The sequence below is a fragment of the Anser brachyrhynchus genome (genome assembly GCF_964034855.1).
Source record: "Anser brachyrhynchus genome assembly, chromosome: 1".
NCBI lineage: Eukaryota > Metazoa > Chordata > Aves > Anseriformes > Anatidae > Anser > Anser brachyrhynchus.
In genome coordinates this window covers 71,908,355-71,931,630 of record NC_137694.1, presented here as the reverse complement: position 1 = coordinate 71,931,630, position 23,276 = coordinate 71,908,355, and the positions used below count along the sequence as shown (strand labels likewise).

Sequence of the window (23,276 nt, the reverse complement as noted above, 5' to 3'; positions counted from 1 at the left end):
CCAGCGTCCCATGCCACTGTCACCTCATTGAACAGACTGGGAGGGACTGAGGGTAACCTGCAGAGAAAACAAGGGGAGTTCAGCCAAGGAAGGTATTTGTTGGAGGATGAGCCTGTGAAAGGGGCAGGAAAGGAGCTTACGTAAGTGTTCATTTAATTGCTTGTGTTTTCTTCCCTCCTCCACCCCAAAAGAAACTTTTGATCACTGATTTGGGTAAACCAGCAATAAATTAAGTAGCAAAAAATTCCCAAGTCAAAACTGTTCTGCCTTCAACAGGAGGCTGTAAGGCAATCTTTCCTCTGCCTAAACCCACGTGTAACCCATCCTGCTGCTGAATGACAGCAGGGGGGTGAGGTAGGCTTTTTTTTTTCTGCTCTTAAAAAAAATACAGATAGCACATCGTTTATCCACCTCGTAGCTTATTACAAGAGCTGCAAGAGTGCTTCATCTTGCTTCCTGTCTCATACTGGTGCACAACACAATCATCTAGTATGCCTTCCTAGGCCCAGCCCTCTAAATTTGGTGAGGCCAAGCAGCTATTCCCTTATAAGGTTCATTTTGCAGCTACCCATTTCTTGCGATGTCTCCAGCTGTTTTATTTTCCCCAAACTTTCATTGCTTCATTCCAGTGAATAGGGTAGAGTCTACCAAGTAGCTTTGTTTCTTTAAATTTGTCACTAATTCCCTCATAGACCTGAAATTATAAACAGCTGTCTACAAAAACACAACTGCTTCTAGAGTAACCGATGTTAAGGACGCACAGAGAGGGTTATGACTTCAGCCTGTGCACAGGGAGGGAGACAGGGGTGCAGGAAACAAAGATCCTGTTTCAGTGCAGATTATCCCAGCATGAACAACAGAGGGACATATGGGATGCACAGCCAATTCCTTATAAAGAAAATGCCTCTCAGTTTATTTAGGATGATCCAGAAAACCAAAACCAAACCAAACCAAACCAAACCAAACCAAACAAACAAATAAAAAAACAACAACAACAGCAACAGAAAAGCAGGTCCCCCCCTGAGTCCCCAGGTACCCAAGCACATGCCAGAAAGAAAAACTATGCAGAGCCACCTATGCAGATGCCCATAGAGCTTGCCAAGGAGCAGATGCCTTGGGCAGTAAATTAGCTTCCACGGTTTGGCCTCTGGGGCCATATGGTTGCTTCCAAAAAATGCAGAAATGAGGAGAGAGGTACACTGGTACTGAGCACTAGTCTGAGTAGCACCTGGCCAGTATCAGCCATTTTGAAATGTTATTGCATTAACCCATCTGATGCTTAGGAGTCAAGATTTTCCTGACTTACACAGAAGCACAAGAAAAGCATAAAGGTTATTTTGGTTAGCAAAATTAGTTCTAAACAAAACCCAAAGCTATTTTCCTGCAAACTTTCAGGAACATCTTGTAGAGAAATGCAATTGCTAAGTAAGAAACACGATTGGCCATTAGTGTGAATGCTTTCAAGGTTTAACTTCTGTATAACTGATCAAATTACTGTATTAATTTGACTTGGACTTTTCCTACAAGTGCACTGATGATTCTTGCCAATTGATACTCAGTGTTTCCCATCTGCCAATATCCACATGTCCTTAGCATTCCTATTCATAAACCCAGTGCCCATTCTGGTACTTCTGTCTGCCAAAGGAGAGCTCTTTTCTATTTCAGGCAGCCACAACTACTGTATGATAAACGTATGAAAAGAGGGAATCCCAACTTAAAAATGATTGTTACTAAAGCTCAGCAACAAACATTACCTGGGTTAAAAAGCAAAGTGTACTGTTCTACTTTCATACTCTTTATATTTTCACTCATGAGACAAAGCATTTAATCTCCTGCAAAATTATTCCCTACATGTGAACCGCTGGCTGTTAGATAAATATCTTGCAAAGTATTTTTTCTGAAACAGATGTGTGTGCATTTGTTTTGCATGCAGAAAAGAATGGCAGGCAGACAAACACATATGTCCCCCTGTCCTCTCTTTTTTCATACACTCAGTAATTTTAGAGAATCTTGGAAATTATAAATTTGTAATGGAAACAAAAGCCAACTAAATTCTGAAATGTGTTATTGTGGGAGTGTGTGCAGATTTTATTAAAGTATCTAACAAAACACAATTGTCTCATGATAAAGATGTCTGATAGCATTTGTTTTCTGACTGTGACTCCAGCCTCAGATGAAACTCAGCACTGTGTGCAGAAGTGCTGATCTTCTTATGTTTAGACAGGCCATACTTTGTGTTATAAAGAGTAGAAACATCTGTTTTCGTCTTATAATCCAGTAAAAACAACAAAAAATGAACAAAAGCAACACCTTCACAAGAATCAACAGGGCACCTTTCCCCTCTCTCTCTCTTTAAGGTCCATCTGCATATTGCTGCAGGAAGGGGAGAGGGGAAAGGGAAGTGGAAAAGACTTCTCCATTTAATGGTGCAGCACTAGAAAAACAATCCAGGAATAGAATGTCAATATTTTAAAAGCTGACATGTTTGGTGTTTTTGGTTTGGGGTCTTTCTTTTTTCTTCCTCCCTCCCTCCCTCCCTTCCTCCCTCCCTCCCTTCCTCCCTTCCTTCCTTCCTTCCTTCCTTCCTTTTTCTTTCTTTCTTTCTTTCTTTCTTTCTTTCTTTCTTTCTTTCGTTCTTTCGTTCTTTCGTTCTTTCGTTCTTTCGTTCTTTCTTCTTCTTTCGTTCTTTCTTTTTTCTTTTCTTTTCTTTTCTTTTCTTTTCTTTTCTTTTCTTTTCTTTTCTTTTCTTTTCTTTTCTTTTCTTTTCTTTTCTTTTCTTTTCTTTTCTTTTCTTTTCTTTTCTTTTCTTTTCTTTTCTTTTCTTTTCTTTTCTTTTCTTTTCTTTTTTCTTTTTCTTTTCTTTTCTTTTCTTTTTCTCTTCTTTTCTTTTCTTTTCTCTTCTTTTCCTTTCTTCTCCTTTCTTTTCTTTTCCTTTCTTTTCTTTCTTTTCCTTTCTTTTCCTTTCTTTTCTTTTCCTTTCTTTCTTTTCCTTTCTTTTCCTTTTTCTTTTTAAAGTTAAAAGGGTTGCAAGTGTATATTTCAAAGGGAAAAAAAGGAAGAAAAAAATAAACTACTTTGTAAATATCTGTTGCTATCACCGCTACCAGCTCCTCCATTTCTAACTCAGACAATAAGCCCAGAAGTGTCTAGGTGTGGAAGCTTATGTCTTGACAACTTTAATGCCAAGGGTCCTAGGGGTATCCTTTGACACACAAGTTTTCAGTAGCAGTTTTAGCAGATGTAAACACTGTGTACCCTCCTTGCCCATGCTGTTTGTTCCTGTGCCCAGGCCAAGCCCTTTGTTGTGCTGATTTAAGTGTTTTGAGCAGGTAGTTGCTCCCACTGAAAACTAACATCATCCCCCTGCCCCCCTTCCTTTTTTGTCCCTGGATCTCAGCTGGATCTGATCACTGATCTTCTGCTTGTTGTGCATTAACAGCAGTACCAGCAAGTGAGGGGTGGAAGGCAAGGAGTGGGCTGCTCCTCTTGGTGGCAGCGACACCATCGGACTGAACTGAAATTAGAGCATAGGCAGACATTGAGAGAAACAACATTCATCACTCAGTTTGTGCTGCTAGACACGTCGCTTCAAGCGAACACTGATCAGATTCTGTATGGTGGAGGAAACCGTGTCACATAAACACTTCAGAGCAAGATCAAAATGTTTTGAAATGAGCTGACATAGGACACTTCACCAATACGGCATTACAGAAACCTCTGGTAAAAATGAAGGAAAGCCACATGTGGTGGTGGGCTGAGAGGGAAGTACTTAACCCTCTCTGGGCCTGTGCTCTGCTCTTCTATGTGCTCCACCAAAACTAAGGGGCTTTATGTTTCAGCAACTGATAAAGTCTTCCAGCTTGGTTGAATCACCCCTGATTTTTTTTTTTTTTTTTTTTTTGAGACGGCATGTACACCTCTGAAGGTGGAATTTAATCCTAGGAATTAAGTGGTGTGAGGCTTCAAACTAAATTCAGTAACAAAACAGCAAAGCACAAGACCTGAACAGACAGCAAGTAATGACAATCACAACCATAGCGTGCAAGAGCAGGAGCAGGAGGCTGGAAAGATTGTGGCTAGACACACACAAAAAAACATGGTGAAATTTTCTTTCCAGTGAAGACAAAAAATGAAATCACCTGTACTTTCCTTCCCAGTGGCAAACATCATCAAAAGTAGAGTCTGTTCTCTGAAAATAGACCCACCATACAAGTATTTTTTTCAGATATACTCTTTTCCTCCACCAGTTTCGAACCAATGTGAAATCAGAGAGGGAAAAGTCCTATTTCTTAGTATTTTCCTGGTGGGGTTAGCACTTTGGAGACGTGACTTTGAGCATGCATGACATCACACACAACACCCGCATCCTGCCGCTACCACCCACCAGGCCACCCCAGCCACAAGCGACCAGCACCCCGTTTGTCACCCCGACGTAGGGAGGTCAGCGGGACAGAGAAGCAGCACACAGCCGCTCCCCCTGCCCCTCATGAACAGCTCCAAATTCTAACCTGCCCTCTCCCACCCGCCGCCCTGCGGCCCCAGGGCCCGGGAGAGGCCGCCCCGGCCCGCCCCACCGCCCGCCATGCCGCTAGACGCCGCCATGGCGCCACCTGGCGCCGCTGGCGGCTGGGCTGTGGCGGCCCGGGGAAATGGAGGCCCCGCGTCCCCAAGCCGCCGGGCCACGCAGGGTGGCAGCAGCCCTGGCTCCGGCCGGCCGGAGGACGGATGGCAGGATGGCGGCTGGCCCCCGAGGAGCGGGGGGCTGCTGCGGGAGGGGGCCGCCCAAGGACAGGGGATCCTGCTCGAGTTGGGGCTACTGGCAGGGCCAGAGCGGACTCCCGGCATCTTCTCTGCTCCTTTACATCCGAATAGCAAATAAGCCACAGGGGTGTTGTCTTATACTCAGGTTGCACCAACACAGTGGGTACATCGTGCTCTGGCTTTGTGTTCTGGGAATTACCATCTTCAGTCTACCACTGCATCAGGGCACCTACATTTCTCTCACAGTGCTGTACATTTGGCCTCCCTCTCCATCACCCGAATGGAAAAAGTGCTAATTTATTTCCTGGCATAAGCTGGTACTTCTGTCATTCTCCTGTGACAGGTTCAGGCTTTCCCCCTAATTCAAGGTGGAGGCAGTATAACGTAAATGGTAAAGACTTTTTGTGCATCTCTGTCACCCATCTCTCTCTTGCCTCATCTCAGTAACATCACAAATCCCTTCACACTGCCCTACTTGTGTAATTCACCTGCCTCTGCTGCTGTGAGGTTACAAACTGTTTGGATACAGTGAGCAAATTCACCAAACCACTCAAGCTGATGCATGTAGTACAGCTCTACAGCAGGCACAGAAGAATTTGCAGCAGAATAATAGAGAATAATTTAGATGGTAGATTAAACCAGCTCAAGCAGGCACTGGTAACATACTGCAGTAACATATAATACATGCTAGTTTGCTGTGCTGTCATAGAAAATTGAACAAATCCTTGGGAGCTGAAGTCCCAGCTTTTATCGAGTCCTTCTGATACTCAGTGAGCCATCAAAGAATCTGTGTCACCTTGGGAAATGGTGAGTGAAAGCACTTGAAAGTGATACAGGTATTTCTAAGAATTTTACCAACAACCTGACATATTAAGCAAAGCTCTGTCAGATGAGGATATCCGGCTGCATAACACACAGCATTGACAAAGGAAATTCTAATTTTCCATGCCAAAGAAAGAGTCTTCCCTCAGAAATTGAGAAGCCTTCCTGCACCACTTGTCGTCTGACAGTTGCTGAATGGAAGCCAGCAAGGCGCATCTGCCTACCACAGGGAGCCAGGGTGGCAGTTCAGGAGATTTCACTCTGCAAGGCAGTGCTGAGCTAATACCCTGCTGTGTCTGTATGAAGAAAAAGGATATGGGGGTGTGACTCCCTGGCTGCAAGTGCCATCTTTTAGTGAAGTCAAAGATTCTGATGATTTAAATTCTTAAATTCCCCTTTTTTGAACTTTGAAGATAGGCCTAACTAAATTCCAGCATAATTATTTCTGCCTCTCAGCTTTTCCTGCTTTTTAACAGTAGTAATATTCTTACCTCCTATCTTAAAACATGCATAACATTTGCAGTAATAACTCTACTGTTATCTTCTGTTTCAGGTCACCCATTTCTCAGGAGAGGCTCCACATAGCTTTACCTTGTAGTAAGGTTGGGATGTCAAACTTTCTCTGTTGAGACAACGGTGCAGTAATGAAACTGGAAATGAAAAAGTGCTACGATACAGCAATGGGATGCAAAAGCATGGCTGGTATTGCCACTTCTAGGTTATGTTCAAGAAACCAGTACAAGACTGCTGGTATACAAGTATAAAGACCATCCTGCTCTTCCACTCTAGCAGGCCAGGTACTTTTTGGCTTGCTGAGTTGTTTTTTGGTGTCAGAAGGGCAGCATACTCTAGAAAGGCAAAAATAATAGGCTAACCATTCTACCATTTGGAATGACTCCCTTGTGATTTCCTTCACATCTATGACTGACTTGTTACTGTGTGATTTATTTTTTTTTTTTACCCAAGCAATAGAGGAGGAATTTGTGAGTATATATTTGTGTAAACTGTGTTCACAGTAGTGAAATATTTTCCACATTATTATTCAGTCATGAATTTCATTTTTCTAAAACATGATTTAAAATCCATGGTGCCTAAAGCTTGGTATGTCTTTGGACCCAGCCTTATCCAGCTATGGATAAACTTAATTCTAGGCTGTAAATCAAACATCAGGAGAAGAAAGACCAGATGAGTGTCTGCCCACAGTTCTGATGTGGCACCTAAATAAACACTCCAGGCTTGAGGATAATTAGGACACTTGCAACTCCTATGTAAATAAGACAGGCAGTTGCTGCAGGTCTGGGATAGCAAGCTGCAATGGCCTGGGAGGCAATTCAGCTTCTAAAGGTTGTGTCTCTGCAGAACACATTGTCCCATTTCTTCAGAGTCCTCACAAGACCAGTGTCTAGCCCATCACACTGCAAGTCGTTATGAGAAACGAGCACTTACAAAGCAAAACTTCATATGAAGAGAGAAAAACATTGGGTTGCTGTCCTGGGCTCTCTCCATGAATAAAATCACTTTTGAAGATATTCATACTAGAGAGAAGATAAGGAGGTTTCAGGGTATGGGTATCTTACTATCTTCTGGAGGAACGATTGTTTCTTCATTTGTCTCTGTGACTCTCCCTTCTGGCTTTCTAAGACACATATTAAAGAAAAGAGAAGTGCTCCAGTGCTCAACTGCTGCAATAGCTACTGAGTGTGTGTGTGTATGTTTAACCATAAGATAAGCTATAACAAAACTACAAGATTTAAACAAACAAATATTCCCGTAATAAATATAATTTGAAATCTGTAATAGAGTCATTCATTAAGTAAGCCTTAAAAGTTGCAGATAGCAATCCAACATGATTTGAGCGTTACCTTAGATTTAAACAAGGGAAATAGCTGAAGCAAAGAAACCCCAGAAACGTGTTTCTCTAGTAGATACATTCGGTCAGTCAAAGGCTATTAGTGTCAAATGTTCTATCAGGTACAGGTTTATTCCTTGTGCTAAAGGTCTGAGTATATATTATAATTGCTCACTTCTAGCCTTGAAAACAGAGGTAAGAGAATCACAGAATGGTTTGAGTTGGAAGGAACCCTGAAGAACAACCCCCCTGCACATGAAGACAACTATAAGATCTCCCCAGGGCCTTCTCTTCTCTAGTCTAAATAACCCTAACTCCCTCAGCCTGTTTTTATAGGAGAGGTGCTCCAGCCTTCTGATCATCCTCATGGCCCTCCTCTGGACCTGCTCGAACAGGTCCACATATTTCCATCTTATGTTGAGGCCCCCAGCTTAATACTGAAGGTCCGCGAGACATCAAGGAGTGACAAGGGTTAGGGAAGGAAACTGCTCCTCAAGAAAGGACAAACTAGGAGCTATGGGTAACCACAGCATAGGCATTGACCTCACCCCTGCACCCCCCCCACCCAAGCACAGTCCGAGAGGATCTGAACAGTGCCCATTAGCAGCCCCCAGCCAGGTGACATGATGAACTAGCTCCAGGGTCCATCCAGGAAGCCTAGTGAGGAGACGGTGCCAGAGACAAGGCTGTAACATAGGTCCAAGGTCTATACGGGAGACAGGACAGAAGATAGCTACAGACAGAGCACAGTTCAGGCAGGCACTCACAGGGCAGGCTAACAGAACAGGGACCAGGACAGGAACAGGGACACTGATCACCTCATGAAGATAGGTTCGGCCGAACTCAGCAAACCGCTCACAGAAGTGGACCCCATGCTGAAAGGAAGCTCATACTGAAAGTCGCTGGAAGAAAGCACACCCGAGCTGGAAGGGAAGCTCATACTGAAAGTCGCTGAAGGGAAGCGCACCCAAGCTGAAAGGAAGCTCAAGCTGAGAGAAGCTGACCCACGCACACAGCTGCCCCTCACTGGCTGAAGGTAAGCAGTTGCGCACCATGGGGAATTATATGTCCTTAGAAACAAAGACTGTCCTGGTAACCTTCCAGCTTATTCCCTTTATTACGAATCAGACAGTTTATGATCCTGAAACTTGGGACCAAATTGAGGTCAAGCTTTGGGACTCTACTACTAAAAATGACAAGGTTGCAGCTGGATTGCTCAGCGCCTGGCGAGCGATCTCTGAGGCGTTAACGAGCCATGTGGAACCACAATCAGAAACATCTGGTTTGACAGATAGTGAGGGAGCTGCGGGCTCATCCACCTATCCGAAGGTACTGGCATCGCAGGCCTTTGCTGTTATGCCCCCTGATGACCTGGACGTTCCTTTTGATCCAGGCCCTAAAGGTCCTGAAAAGGAGCCGGATCTGTTTCCCTTCGATCCGGGAGGAATAGGATACATAAGGCCCGAAGGCTGAGTTGCTTAATAACTTAAAGTGAGACATATTGTTCCCACAACTAGCCCTGGAACTCTCCGGTGCTTGTAATCAAGAAAAGGAATGGAAAGTGGAGACTATTATATGATCTGAGAAAAATTAATGAAGTCATGGAAGATACGGGAGCACTTCAACTGGGATTACCATCTCCAGCTATGCTCCCCCAGTCATGGATACTAACAGTAATAGACTTAAAGGACTGTTTTTTATGTTACACATTTGCCAGAATTCAGAAAAATTTGCTATGTTTATGTTTCAATTGATACCTTTTCTGCCTGTATTTTTACATCTGTCCATGCAGGAGAAAAAGCAAAAGATGTGTGTAAACATTTTCTGTCAGTTTTCACAACATTGGGAGTGCCAAAAATGATTCAAACAGATAATGGGCCAGGATATGTGGCCCATGCAACCCACTTTTTTTCTACAGTGGGGCATCCAACATCTGACGGGTATGCCCCATTCTCTCAAAGGTCAAGCAATTATTGAATGTGTGGGAACAAAAATGTTGTTTTTGCACCAGAATTGGTAACACAAGCACAGGAAGTACTAGACATGCTGCTTCTTGGGAATGCCCAATGTATGGGTGGCAGGAGGGGTAAGAAAGACAAGTACTAAATTGATATTCAACAGAAAAGCATTTACTGGGTGTATGTGACCGTGTAAGAAACAGTTTTTTTCTAGAGATGTTACATTGTTTAGAGGAAAGGAATGTGGTATTGAGATATGCTTGCAGTGATAAGAAAGCTTACCAGACAACCTTGTAAAATGCAGACAACCAGACTCCTTAGTGCAAATCAGGTGAAATTCACAGTATCAAGTCAAGCCAGATAAGGGAAGAAATATTACCACCTCAAAGAGTAAAAAAGGCAAAAGAAATTTGAAAAATAACAGGCTGGCAACTGAAAGCCATGTATTGTCTGTGAAGCATCGGATAGGTTGTGAACCTGGACTACCAAGTCAATGGGGAAAAGGGGAGGGTCCCAGTCGCCGAGAAATAAAGTATATAAACTGTACTATGTGACTAGTAGGTGCGCTCCTGCTTGTGGGACGCCCGCCATTGCAATCGCGAATAAGAGGGCCCAGGACTGAGGGCCCAAGACTGATTAAAAAGGCAGGATCCATGAAGTACTGGGGAAGGGAAGAAGGTAGGCACTCCGGGTTCGAGAATTGATCCGGTAACTCTGTGCACAGACCAAGGTAAGAAATATTAAGTATTGCCTTGGGGGTCAGGTGAGACTCTGTGTGACGTGATTGAGATGTACTTTTGTACGAAGTGAGTGTGGACTCCTGATCCGTGGTTCCGTAGCTCCGCGAGGGGCACGGCCGGAGATGGATGAAGTGTGAGATAAGAAAGAGAAAGGAAGAGTCTCAGGAAATTTGGTGTACGGTACCCCTTGCATGGTGAAGTGCTTGGCAGTACACCAGCGAATCTGGTAAACCCATAGGTGTGTGGTACCTCTTGCACGGGAAAGTGCTTGGCAGTACACCCCCATTTTCCAGAATCGGAACGTTAGTATGTGGTACTGAGACAGGGAACAAGATAAAGGATGGTGATTCCTAGGTCTTAGCTAGCACAACTGTATGTTAACGACCCAAAGATAAGGGAATAAAAGACTGTATGTATAGATAATGGAACCAGCAAGAACTGGCTTGACTGCTGAAGTCTGCTTATCTGAAGATAAGCAGCGAGGAAGACTTCTGGACTTCAACAAAAGACCACCAGAGTATGACAAACGACCGACCACCCAAGAGCTCCAGTACGCACAACCTACGTTAATGATTCTTCGGAGACTTGATCAATATACGAGAGACTTACGGCAAATGAAATAGATATGTATTTGTCCCACTAATATAAGCACACTGCCAGTAGCCGTTGGTGCGCGTTTGGTGGAGCTATCCCCCTTGCAAACGGTGTGTGTGTGCAGCACTGAATAAACATACCTGCTTTATAACCATTCCAAGGTTATAGAGTCTGATTTCCGCAAGTCAGTACACTGCAGAAGGTAAGTTTCTGTAGCAGCACCCTGACAAGCGCTGGGAAAAATGGGAAAATAGGGGTTCCACGGGACAGGGAGATATCCCTGGGGGAGTGCCTACCGACAGTCCTTCTGGAAGAATGATAAGAAATTGGAAAAAGAATCCCAAAATTAGAGGAAATGATAAAAGAAGAAAATGGTTAAATATTGTGTATCAGTCTGAACAAAAGAACCAATTAAGGAAACATCAGTATTTTGGCCAAAATACAGGTCTGATGAAAATTCAGGCTTTAAATTTATATGTAAGCAATAAGATTGATTCCTTTTTCGGAGAAGGAGCCAAGTTATGCTCCCTATAATCCTAATATTGCACCGGTGGCAGCAGCAGTCGCTCCAGGAAGGGAGACAGGGACTGCAATTAACGCTGTCCCTAGAGGAGCACACTCTAGGCTCTGGTAAGAATTAGAACAAGGTATAAGAGATACTGAGAATTTTGCCTTCCCTGTTACTAACAGTACTAACACTAACTGTGTATCCTCTTAGGTGAACTCCCCCCCCCCCCCCATACCAGCAGAGAGGTTAGGAGTTTTAAGAAGGAGATGAAGCCTTTAATTGAGGACCCCATCAGGCTAGCTGAACAATTAGACCAGTTCCTAGGGCCTAACTTATACTCTTGGGGGGAAATGATGTCTATACTAAGTATGTTGTTTACAGGGGAAGAAAGGGGAGTGATCAGGAGGAGAGCTGCTATACAAGAATGGGAAAGAGCTCATCCTCCGGGACCAGGGGTAGTACTGGCAGAGCAGAAATACCCACTTGCCGATCCTGGCTGGAGTGGTGATAGTGTGCAGCACAGGGGTCATGTGGGAGACTTGGGGTCGGGGTGGGGGAGTGCTCGGGGGTGAGTCCTGGGGGCTCTTGAAAGTTCATTTTGTGGTTGAAGCCTGGTCAGATACACGGAGGGGAGGGGGGGGCTCCAGAGGTTGGGAGGATGTAGTGAATAGTCACTGGTGGCCCTCCTGCGGGAGGCCCTGAAGGTGTATGTCAGGAGGGGAGATGAGAAGGAAAAGCAGAGAGCGAAACTAATGGTCTTCAGAGGGGACCAGGTAGTGAGGTAGAGGGTTGGAGAAAGAGGAAGACAATCTTCAGGGGGAGTCAGGGCCAGGATGGAAAGGAGAGGAAGAGAGATGAAGGAATGGCAGGCAAGGAAAGCTACCTGTGTTGCAGCCTGAATCCTACCAGGGGCAGGCTTTGATAAGGTGTTTTAAATGTGGCCAGGCTGGCCACTTCAAATATGAATATCCGGAGTGGAAGAAGGAGGAGAGAGAGCTGTTATAAATTCAGAATAGGGGAGTCGGGGCTTCTCAGAAAGCTACTCTCACTGACAGCCCCTGCTAAGTGAAAAAGGGCTCAAGGGTTGAGATAAGGACATGGGGATCACTCTACAATTATCGTCATGGGCAAAACAGACTTAGAATAGGAAGATTAATGAAATTTATTACCTATTGCTGACAGGCTGGAGCGGTGAGAAACTAAGAAACAAGCTGGGGGCACCTTCCCCCATCCACTCTCTTCCACATCTTCCCCACCCTGAGTGGTGCAGGGGGGTCAGGAGTGGGGGCTGCAGTCGGTCCATGGTGCATTGTTTCTACCGCTCCTTCACAGTCGCTCTCTCCCCTGCTCTGGTGTGAGGTCCCTCCCATGGGGTGCTGACCTGCCTGGGCTGGTCCTGTGTGGGTTTCTCCATGGGCAGAGGCTCTTTGGGAGCTGCTCCAGGTGTGGGTCTGTGCCGTGGGATCTATTCGTCAGGAGTGGGTTGGTCTGGCTTGGGATCCCCTGGGGACCCCTCCCCTATCACCTGCTCCTGCATGGACTCCGCTGCAGTACACCATGGGCTGCGGGGGGGTGGGGTTCGGGGTACAGCCTGCTCCACCAGGGGCCTTTCCACAGGCCACAGGGAGGCTTCAGCTCCGGCACCTGGAGCACATCCTCCCACGAGGGGAGGATGTCATCGAGAAAGAAAGTATATAAACTGTACTATGTGACTAGTAGGTACGCTCCTGCTTGCGGGACGCCCGCATTGCAATCGCGAATAAAAATGCTACTTCACTGAGATCCTTGCCTGAGCCTATGTTATTGGCAACAGAGTGTTTCTCACAAACGGGCCCGTGGTATCCTAAAAGCTATGCTTCAAAAACAAAAGAGGAGGAGTATGGGTATGACCCCCCCAGGAAAGGATAGCTAAAGCATGCTATGTTCTTAATTTTTTGAATCGATGGACAGAGGAAGGTCCTCCAATTCACAAACATTGTAATCACTATACTTTATTGGGAAGGGCCCTACTCTCTGATAACTTGGGGCCGAGGTTACACTTGTGTTTCAACAGGAGCCAGTCCAAGATGGGTGTCAGCACCAAGATGGGTCCGGTCGTCCATCTCATCTTCTGCCTTAACATGATCACAGCACTCTCCTCAGCGATTTGGACTCCAGCTCAACCAAAATGCAACATGTGGGAGGGTCCCACTGGCACATGCAGGACCCACAAACAAGGATTCCAGGAGCTGGAGGGGTAGCCAGAGCCCCCCATCTGGGTAGCACTCAGTGCCTGCCTCTCCCAGGGATGTGGTTACAAAGTCTGTTAATTTTTCTCTGTGTTTTAATTTGTGCTAATCGTGTTTTCTTTGTTTGTGTTAATCATGCTTTCTTTGTTAATAAAGAACGGGGAGATGTGGGAGTGTGGCCATGGGGGTCGACAAGTTCCATGGTTGGTTATAACATCAGACTCTAACGATGAGGCCATGAGGAATGTAAAGAGTTTAGAAGGAACAAAGAAGGGTGAATCAGGAGACGCTGTCTCAAACTACTTGTTCTCCAGCCCTTAAAACATGGAAGTTGCTAAGTGTTTGCTGTTGCTGGGCAAAGTTGTTAACCAATGAATAGTTAGTGGAAAAGTACTGCTGTAGAGCTAATGGTATAAGAAGGGAGTCTGTCCTCAGTAAAGAGTTGAGGTTGAAGTTATGTCCTCAATAAAGGATGTTGAAGTTATTGCCTCAATAAAATAGTAGAAGTTATTGATCCTTAAAGAACCCGGGTATCTGTGTGGTCAATTACGCCACAGAAGATGGGTTTATCATATATATAAGCTTTTTTCCTCTCCTTCCCTAACTGTACTGATACACATAGAAGTCTGGGAACAGGCTTTGACTGTGAAAAAATGATGCAAAAACGGTTTTGAGTGCTTCTGCCTTTCCTGTATTATCTGTTTCTAGGTTGTCTACTGCATCCATCAGTGGAACCATGTTCTTTGAATCCCCTTTTGCAAGCAGCAAGTGTTCTTGTTACCTTTAATGCTCACTTCTAGCTTTAGCTCAAGCTGGGTTGTAGCTTTCTGAGTCTGTAAGTACCTAAGTAATGCTTTTATAAGTTTTCTTTTGTTGGAGCATAAAAGGATTGTTGCAAAATTCTTTGTCTTCCTCCACAATGGGATGGTGTGCTCCTGAGTTCTCATACCTTATTTTTATAAATCAGCTAGATCTCCTGAACATCTTTCTGCTTCTTGGCTGATTCCCAGGGATTCTACCTTGACATTCCCTGAATGAGCCCAAAACCACTTTCCTGAAGTGGAGCATCCAAACTGCCACTCATCTTCCCAGCCTTTTTCCAGTTCCTTCCACCAGAGGGAACAACGGGCAGCTGAGAACAGTCCTGCCTTGAATCACCACACCATATTTAATTAAAGTCCTTAGCAGATCACAGCACTGGCTTTAGGACAAAAAATAAATAAAATATAATACAATACAATACAATACAATAAAATTAGTTAAGTTACCCAGTTTGGAATTTGATGGTCTTGTTCTCATTAAAAGTGGTATAGAGATCCTTAAAGCTGCAGATGGGCAGTGCTAGAACTGGTTTGTCAGTGGGGAAGAAGGGGAAAACCCCAGTGATTTCTTCTCTGAGGAGAAAGGAATGAGAAATGTAATGGTTCATTAATGCTCAGAGTGCCCATATGGAGTTTGTAAGAGGAAAGGCCACTTTTAATTGTCAAATTATTGTCCACTATATCTGAGTATAGTGGTAAAATATGCTATTTGTCATGTAGCCATGGGGCTGCACTTAGGGATAGTAGTCCAGCAGCTTCCAGCAGCTTTCCTCATTCACACGGTAATCAACCCTGCTGTGCTGTAGGTAGGACAGAGGTACCAGAAAATAGTCTAGACCTGGGGAGACTGTACTTTTTCTGACTCTGATGTGCTGTGTGACCTCTGTGAATGTATCCTAATCTTCCTTTTTGTCTCGACTGCTAAGGTTTGGGTCAAGGATTGCTGGTTGCTACAGAAAGTAGTACAGTTGGTCTTTGATGTTGGGTAAGCGGTCATTGATACCACATTGTTACAGCAGGGGCAAAATCGTTTCATGAGTGAAATCACCATGATGGACCCAAATAAAACAATGCTGTATGGTGCATGCTTTTTGACCAGCTATTAGGCAGACAGAAATTTTGGTTCTTGCTTCCTTCTTTCCTTCCTTCCCCCACAGGTCCCCCATATGATCCTCCCTCCTGTCACAAATGGGCTGAATCCATCTTATTATTCCAAAAGGTTTACTAGGCAGAACACACAAGGCACTAGGGGAAATGCTGTCATTAGAAAACCATTGCTATTAGTCCTACTGGCACAAAAAAGTCTATTGATGGAGCAGGAAAGCAGCAGCTGGGACCATGCTTGGATGCATGGAGCCAGGTGTCCCTCCTCCTCCCGAGATGAAGAAAGGCAATAGGATATCTTAGTCAGGCTGCAGTGACTGCAGCCCAGATAAGAGCTATTAGCAAGCTGCTCTTCTCTCTGCTGTGATACAAGCACAAAAACAAGTCTGTTGCTAGCTGCAGAGAGAAAGGGTTGATCCTTAAAAACAAAAAGCTCAGTGACTGTGGGGAAGGGGGCCTGCATCTTTAAGGCCAGGTATGGAGGAAGCTACAGCTCATTACTTTATTTTATATAGCCATTATTATTTTCTGGGTTGTTTAACAACGTGCAGATGTTTGAAGGGACTGTTCAGCCTTCAGGAAAGAAAATGTATTTATTTTTTTCTCTGGTGACTGCAAGGTTTTCAGGAAAGGATAAGTGTCCTCTTGTGTGTGGACAGCATTCAGCACATGATAAATATTACTTGAATATAAATGATTTGTATGAAAACTGGTAGCAGCCTGACTTGGTTAATAGCACTGTTCTTACTAAAAAATTCTAGACACTCTTGATCCAAAGAAGTGAATTTTAAATATTTAGTAGTGAATGTTTGAACTTTATTTCTTTATTAACCTCAGCTGGATTGAGCCATACTTCTATGAGACATGAGGATAAATTACTTTAACCTTAAAAGCAATGCTTAGTTAAAACCTAGTGGATTTTTTTTATTTTTTTTTATCTAAAGAATCCATTATAAAGCTAATATCAGGCAGCTTTCAGAAAAAAGTCTCAACACTTTCAGCATCTGTATGCAGAGAGTAGAACTTGTTGCACACCTCTTTTGTTACCACCTCATAAAAAACCAAAACAAATATCCACCAAAATAGTACAACCCACTGAGTAACAGTGACACTTGGAAATCCTAGGAGCTATCAAAGTTATGAAGAAATTTAAAATAGAATATTCTAATTACACATAGACATCCAAATTTCTGTTTAAAATAACTTGAAAGTCACTTTGAAATTTGAATAATTCTCACCATGACTATCAAGAGGTTTGAGACGTCAGCACAAAATTGACTTTCACCTGATACGCTACTAATTAAGTCAATTAGAAAGTCATCTCCTAATAATTAATTAGGACCATAATTCCTATTTTCAATTAGTTGGGCACTGCAGACTGTAAATTACTTCCGGAAGTGTGACATCGTGTCTTCAACTCTTTTGAATGTAAACACCCTGCATCATTTCTCAAAAAAAAATCTTAACCACCAGAGCATGTATCCCTCTGCACCCTGAAGATGAAACGTAACCAAAGTTGTACCAAAAAAAAGACGAAGCAACATGGTACAGCACCTTTGGGCATAGAATGGAATTGGGACAAATGAAAATCAGAGATTCTGTGTTGTGTCAAAGTCTGTTGTTTGATGTTCTTCTGTCCTCCCAACTTGGGATGGATAGCTGAGTACAATTTTTCATTGAATGAAATATTTTTGGTCAAAGCAAAAGTATTATATTGAACCACATTTCTGCACTGCTGTGCATTGCCCCATATATAGCCACCATAAAGACCCTAGCCTGGCCCAGCCAGAGGGGATGTGTCCGCCTTTGGGGTGAGGCTGTTCTCTGGGGAACCAAAACCAAGGGTGCCAAATGAGACCCAAACTACAGTTCCTGTGAAGTGAGGCGACGCCAGGCAAGGCAGCTAAACCTCAGCATAACTGAAAACATGAGTTTGAACGTGTGTTCAAAGACGTAAAACACAACACTTTGGTTTTGGGGGAGAAGAAAGCTTCATTTCAATCCCATATCCCCCTCTGAGGATTTTTTCAGGTATTCAGCAAAACTAGAATAATGTCAATGGGAAACCCCTTATCAACTTTTATGAGGAGTGAGGTGCTACAAGTGCTCTGTATCTGTATCGAGGTAAATAATGTCATTAAGTAATCCTCAAGAAGAGCATTAGATCCAGTTCTAAAGAGCAGTAAAACGTTATAATGCTCTGCAGAGGCTTCCTTTTCCCCTCTTTCGCAACCAGGGGCTCCAAATGTTGCAGCTGATGTAGTCTGCTCTCTCCTTGCTCTCACATGCACCTTGGCGTTTCCAGCTGATGAAAGCAGAGAGGACAACACTGTTGTTGGGAGGGACTGTGTCTCAGACCCACTTACATTTTCAGGAGGCCCTGCTGTTTTCTGTGGGGCTCTGCACAAGCCCAGTGATCCACCCACTTAAGTTCATTTACACAATTAAGGCCCTCGTGGTAGCATGAAGTTTGGGAGATTTACAGCACTACAGAAGTGCTAAGTCTTATGATTAATGGACTAACAAATGCCAGAGAAGTAGAAAGATTGGAAACCCAGCATCTCTGTCTCAGAGGAAAAGACCCTTATGCACACAGATGGTTGGTTTTAAATTAAATGGAAAAAGCAGCTTTTATTGTTAATGTTAAAAAAAAGGTAGTAAGTCCCAAAGGGTTGCACGAAATGGATATCCCAAAATTCAGAAACCATACTTCTTCCTCAGGAAGGCAGGATTTTATTCCACATATTCCTTTGGGAATTATTATCCTAATTTGACACAAAGCGATAAATTCTTAATCTTTTAATTACTGAGGCTTATAGAACTGCCATCTGTGTTATCCTCCTCGTCTTTTTCTACCCTCTGGTAACTGTGCAAAGCAGGGCAGCTCAGATCATTTTGCAGTATTTTCTATTCTGATCCAGTGTTTTTCCCTGACTGGAAATTTTGCTAAAATATCACTCCTTGATAGAAATCCTTATCAAATAATTTATTCCATTTGACCTGTGAGTATAACTAAGTAACACGGGCTGTAATTACAAGTGTGCCAGACTCTGATCCCCTTGATTCATATGGTTTCATTCTGCTTGTGGTTTTCAGTCCCATACTTTCCCTCCAAAACATTTTCCCTTCACAGCTATTAACTACAGTGAGTGAAGTGTATAAGAAGACTGTACATATTTCCTATATGAAGCACATGACAGTTTTCCATTCTAGAAAGGGAAAAGACCCCTGTGACATAAGAATATGTTCATTCTACTTCAAATGCCAGTAGTAAACAGGAGAAATTAAGACTTTAGGTCAGAGCGCTGGCATGGTGCAGTGTACACATCCCCTGAAAACTGCCAGAACCACACAACTGCTGAGAGAAGACATTCCCCATTTGGTGAGGGGCCTGTATGCCACTAGATTTCCATGCAGCCAAAGGGGTTTTGCAGCCATGCAGCTGACTCCAAAGGCTATCGGCCTAATGGTGAAAATACTTTCCAGAAACAGATGTATATGATTTTTTAGTCTCTGTTTCACATTTCATATTTCATAGTCTCATATTTCATTATCAATCCAGAAACTCAAATTATTTTTTTCTTATAGAAAATAAGGATTAAGAAAACTTTCCTTAGAGGGGCTTTTGGCCCTGTGGTTCTTGCGCAAACTCTTCTTACTGCCTTACAGAAAAGGCCAGAAGAAAGGGGGTTGACACTCAAACCCTGCTATGACGTGTGGAAAATGGACTCCACAATCAGTAAGATTGTAAAGTAGGTATGTTTATTCAGCACTGGGCAGCACAGGGGGTAGTCCCACCAAAGTCATGCATACCCCAAAGCAGCAACTTGCCCTGGTTATATGCAGTAAAGAGTTACGTATGCATGAAGTTTCCCAATGTGCCTATATATATGCATGACCTATCCCTGCTTCATATTAAAATTAGTTCCAAGAAGTCATTTCCATAAACTCCTCCCATCTGCACTTGCGCAGTGTCTCCTGGTGGTGGTCACCAGGGGTCATGGGGATGAAGGCTGATAACTCTTCTTCATCACCAGTTGTTGACCTCCTGTCTTTGTGCAGACTCAGCTGTTCCTTGACTCTTGTCCAAACCACAGGGTCGGTCTCAGATGGTTCTTGAGACAGGTTCCCTGTTTTTATCAGGAACCATCCTTTGTGAGGGGCCCCAAGACTTCTTGTTTCGGTTAATTTGCACAATAGTAAGCAAAGACATTAAGCAACATCTATTTTTTTCACAGATTCACAGATTCACAGATTTTTCTAGGTTGGAAGAGACCTCAAGATCATCAAGTCCAACCTCCGACCTAACACTAAGTACTCCACTAAACCATATCCCTAAGCTCTACATCTAAACGTCTTTTAAAGACCTCCAGGGATGGTGACTCCACCACCTCCCTGGGCAGCCCGTTCCAATGCTTAATAACCCTTTCGGTAAAGAAGTACTTCCTAACATCCAACCTAAAACTCCCCTGTCGCAACTTTAGCCCATTCCCCCTCGTCCTGTCACCAGGCACGTGGGAGAATAGACCAACCCCCACCTCTCTACAGCCTCCTTTCAGGTAACTGTAGAGAGCGATGAGGTCGCCCCTGAGCCTCCTCTTCTCCAGGCTGAACAAGCCCAGCTCCCTCAGCCGCTCCTCGTAAGACTTGTTCTCCAGACCCCTCACAAGCTTGGTCGCCCTTCTCTGGACTCGCTCGAGCACGTCCATGTCCTTCCTGTAGCGAGGGGCCCAAAACTGAACACAGTACTCGAGGTGCGGCCTCACCAGAGCCGAGTACAGGGGCACAATCACTTCCCTCGACCTGCTGGCCACACTGCTTCTTATGCAGGCCAGGATGCCGTTGGCCTTCTTGGCCACCTGGGCACGCTGCTGGCTCATATTCAGCCGACTATCCACCAATACTCCCAGGTCCTTCTCGGCCAGGCAGCTTTCCAGCCACTCATCTCCCAGCCTGTAGCTCTGCTTGGGGTTGTTGCAGCCCAGGTGCAGGACCCGGCACTTGGCCTTGTTGAACTTCATGCAGTTGACCTCAGCCCATCGCTCCAGCCTATGCAGATCCTCCTGCAGAGCCTTCCTGCCCTCGAGCAGATCGACACACGCACTTAGCTTGGTGTCATCTGCAAACTTACTGAGGGTGCACTGGACGCCCTCATCTAGATCATCAATAAAGATATTAAAGAGGACCGGCCCCAGTACCGAGCCCTGGGGGACTCCACTAGTGACCGGCCTCCAACCAGATTTGACTCCATTCACCACAACTCTCTGGGCCCGGCCATCCAGCCAGTTTCTAACCCAGCGAAGCGTACGCCAGTCCAAGCCCCGAGCAGCCAGTTTCTTGAGGAGAATGTTGTGGGGAACGGTGTCAAAAGCCTTACTGAGGTCAAGGTAGACCACGTCCACAGCCTTTCCCTCATCCACCAAGCGCGTCACTTGGTCATAGAAGGAGATCAGGTTCGTCAAGCAGGACCTGCCTTTCATAAACCCATGCTGACTGGGCCTGATCGCCTGCTTACCCTGCAAGTGCTGCGTGATGACCCTCAAGATAATCTGCTCCATGAGCTTCCCCGGCACTGAGGTCAAACTGACAGGCCTATAGTTCCCCGGGTCTGCCCTGCGGCCCTTCTTATAGATAGGCGTCACATTGGCTAGCCGCCAGTCAACCGGGACCTCCCCCGATAGCCAGGACTGCCGATAAATGATGGAAAGCGGCTCGGCCAGCTCCTCCGCCAGTTCTCTCAGTACCCTCGGGTGGATCCCATCCGGCCCCATCGACTTGCGCACATCCAAGCTCCGTAGCAGGTCGCCAACCATTTCCTCATGGATAGCGAAGGCCACATCCAGCTCCCCATCCCCTTCCACCAGCTCAGGGCACTGGGTGTCCGGAGAACAACCGGTATTGCCGCTAAAGACTGAGGCAAAGGCGGCATTAAGCACCTCAGCCTTTTCCTCATCCTTAGTAACTAGGTTTCCCCTCGCATCCAGTAAAGGATGGAAATTCTCCCTAGTCCTCCGTTTCGCGTTGATGTATTTGTAAAAGGATTTTTTGTTGTCTTTAACGGCAGTAGCCAGGTTGAGCTCCAGATGAGCTTTGGCCTTTCTAATTTTCTCCCTGCACAGCCTCGCTACATCCTTGTAGTCCTCCTCAGTGGCCCGCCCTTTTTTCCAAAGATTATAAACCCTCTTTTTTCTGCTAAGCTCCAGCCGCAACTCTCTGTTGAGCCAGGCCGGTCTTCTTCCACGCCGGCTCATCTTCGGGCACGTGGGGACGGACCGCTCCTGTGCCATCACGATTTCCTTCTTGAGGAGCGCCCAGCCTTCCTGGACTCCTCTGCCCTTCAGAACCGCCTCCCAAGGGACTCGGCCAACCAGCGTCCTGAGCAGCTCAAAGTCAGCCCTCCGGAAGTCCAAGACAGCAGTTTTACTGGTCCCCTTCCTGGCCTCGCCAAGAATGGAGAACTCTACCATTTCGTGGTCACTCTGCCCAAGACAGCTTCCGACCACCACATCTCCCACCAGTCCTTCTCTGTTTGTGAAGAGAAGGTCTAGCGGGGCACCACCCCTGGTAGGTTCACTGACCAGCTGCGTCAGGAAGCTATCTCCCACGCTCTCCAGAAACCTCCTAGACTGCTTTCTCTGTGCCGTGTTGTGTTTCCAGGATATGTCCGGGAAGTTGAAGTCCCCCACGAGGACAAGCGCCGACGATTTTGCAACTTCTGTCAGTTGCCTATAAAACTCCTCATCCGTCTCCTCATCCTGGTTCGGCGGTCTATAACAGACCCCCACCAGGATGCTAGCCTTGCCAGCCTTCCCGCGGATCCTAACCCACAGGGATTCAACCTTATCATTCCCAGCCTGGAGTTCTACAACATCGAAAGATTCTCTAATGTAGAGAGCCACGCCACCACCCCTTCTGTGCTGCCTGTCCCTCCTGAAGAGCCGATAGCCAGGCATTGCAGCACTCCAGTCGTGGGAGCGGTCCCACCACGTCTCCGTGATGGCAACCAAGTCGTAGCCTGCCTGCTGCACAATGGCTTCCAGCTCCTCCTGTTTGTTACCCATGCTGCGTGCATTAGTGTAGATGCACTTCAGCTGGGCCATCGCCTTCTTCCCCGGCCTAGCCATTGTTTCCCCCGGCACAGCTCCGACAAGCCTTGTTTGAGCCCCATCCCCCTTCTTACCTAGTTTAAAGCGCTCTCTATGAGCCCCACCAGCTCCTGGCCTAGGATCCGTTTTCCCCTTGGAGATAGAGACCCATCTGGGGCCATCAGGCCGGGTGCCGAGTAAAGCTCCCCATGGTGAAAAAACCCAAAATTTCTATGCTGGCACCAGCCTCTGAGCCACCTATTAACCACGCGAGCTTTCCATGTCCTCTCCGTGCCTCTCCCTTCCCCCGCAGGGATAGACAAAAACACCACCTGCACTCCCGCTCCCTCCACCAATCGTCCCAGCCCCCTATAGTCCTGTTTGATGGCCCTGAGGCTTCTCTTTTCGACATCATCGCTGCCAGCCTGGACTATCAAAAGCGGGTAATAGTCAGAGGGGCGAACCAGGTTGGGAAGCTTCCTGGTAACGTCTCTGACCCTGGCCCCAGGGAGGCAGCAGACTTCCCTATGTGTGGGGTCAGGCCGACAAATAGGGCCCTCCGTTCCCCTGAGGAGGGAGTCGCCCACAACAATCACCCTTCTTTCTTTCTTGGTGGAGGCAGTCCTGAGGCGTGGAGTCAACTTCCTCACCTCAGGCATCCTCCTGGGTAGGCTTCCTACCTCATCCTCACCCACCGAATACACCGAATACACCGAATACATATACACCGAATTTTAATACAATAATCTAGGTATTCATAAGTCAGCATCCTGTCTACTAAGATTCTATTAACTCCCTCTCTCAGC

The 23,276-nt window shown here is 45.5% G+C and overlaps 1 long non-coding RNA gene across 1 annotated transcript; it reads left to right on the top strand.

The window, feature by feature from the left end:
* The first annotated feature begins 8 nt into the window (after window positions 1-8).
* LOC308188040 lies at window positions 9-11,450 on the top strand. The gene is made up of 2 exons (XR_013945118.1): window positions 9-140; window positions 6,137-11,450. It is a non-coding gene; the product is annotated as an uncharacterized lncRNA (long non-coding RNA).
* The last annotated feature ends 11,826 nt before the right edge of the window (window positions 11,451-23,276 follow it).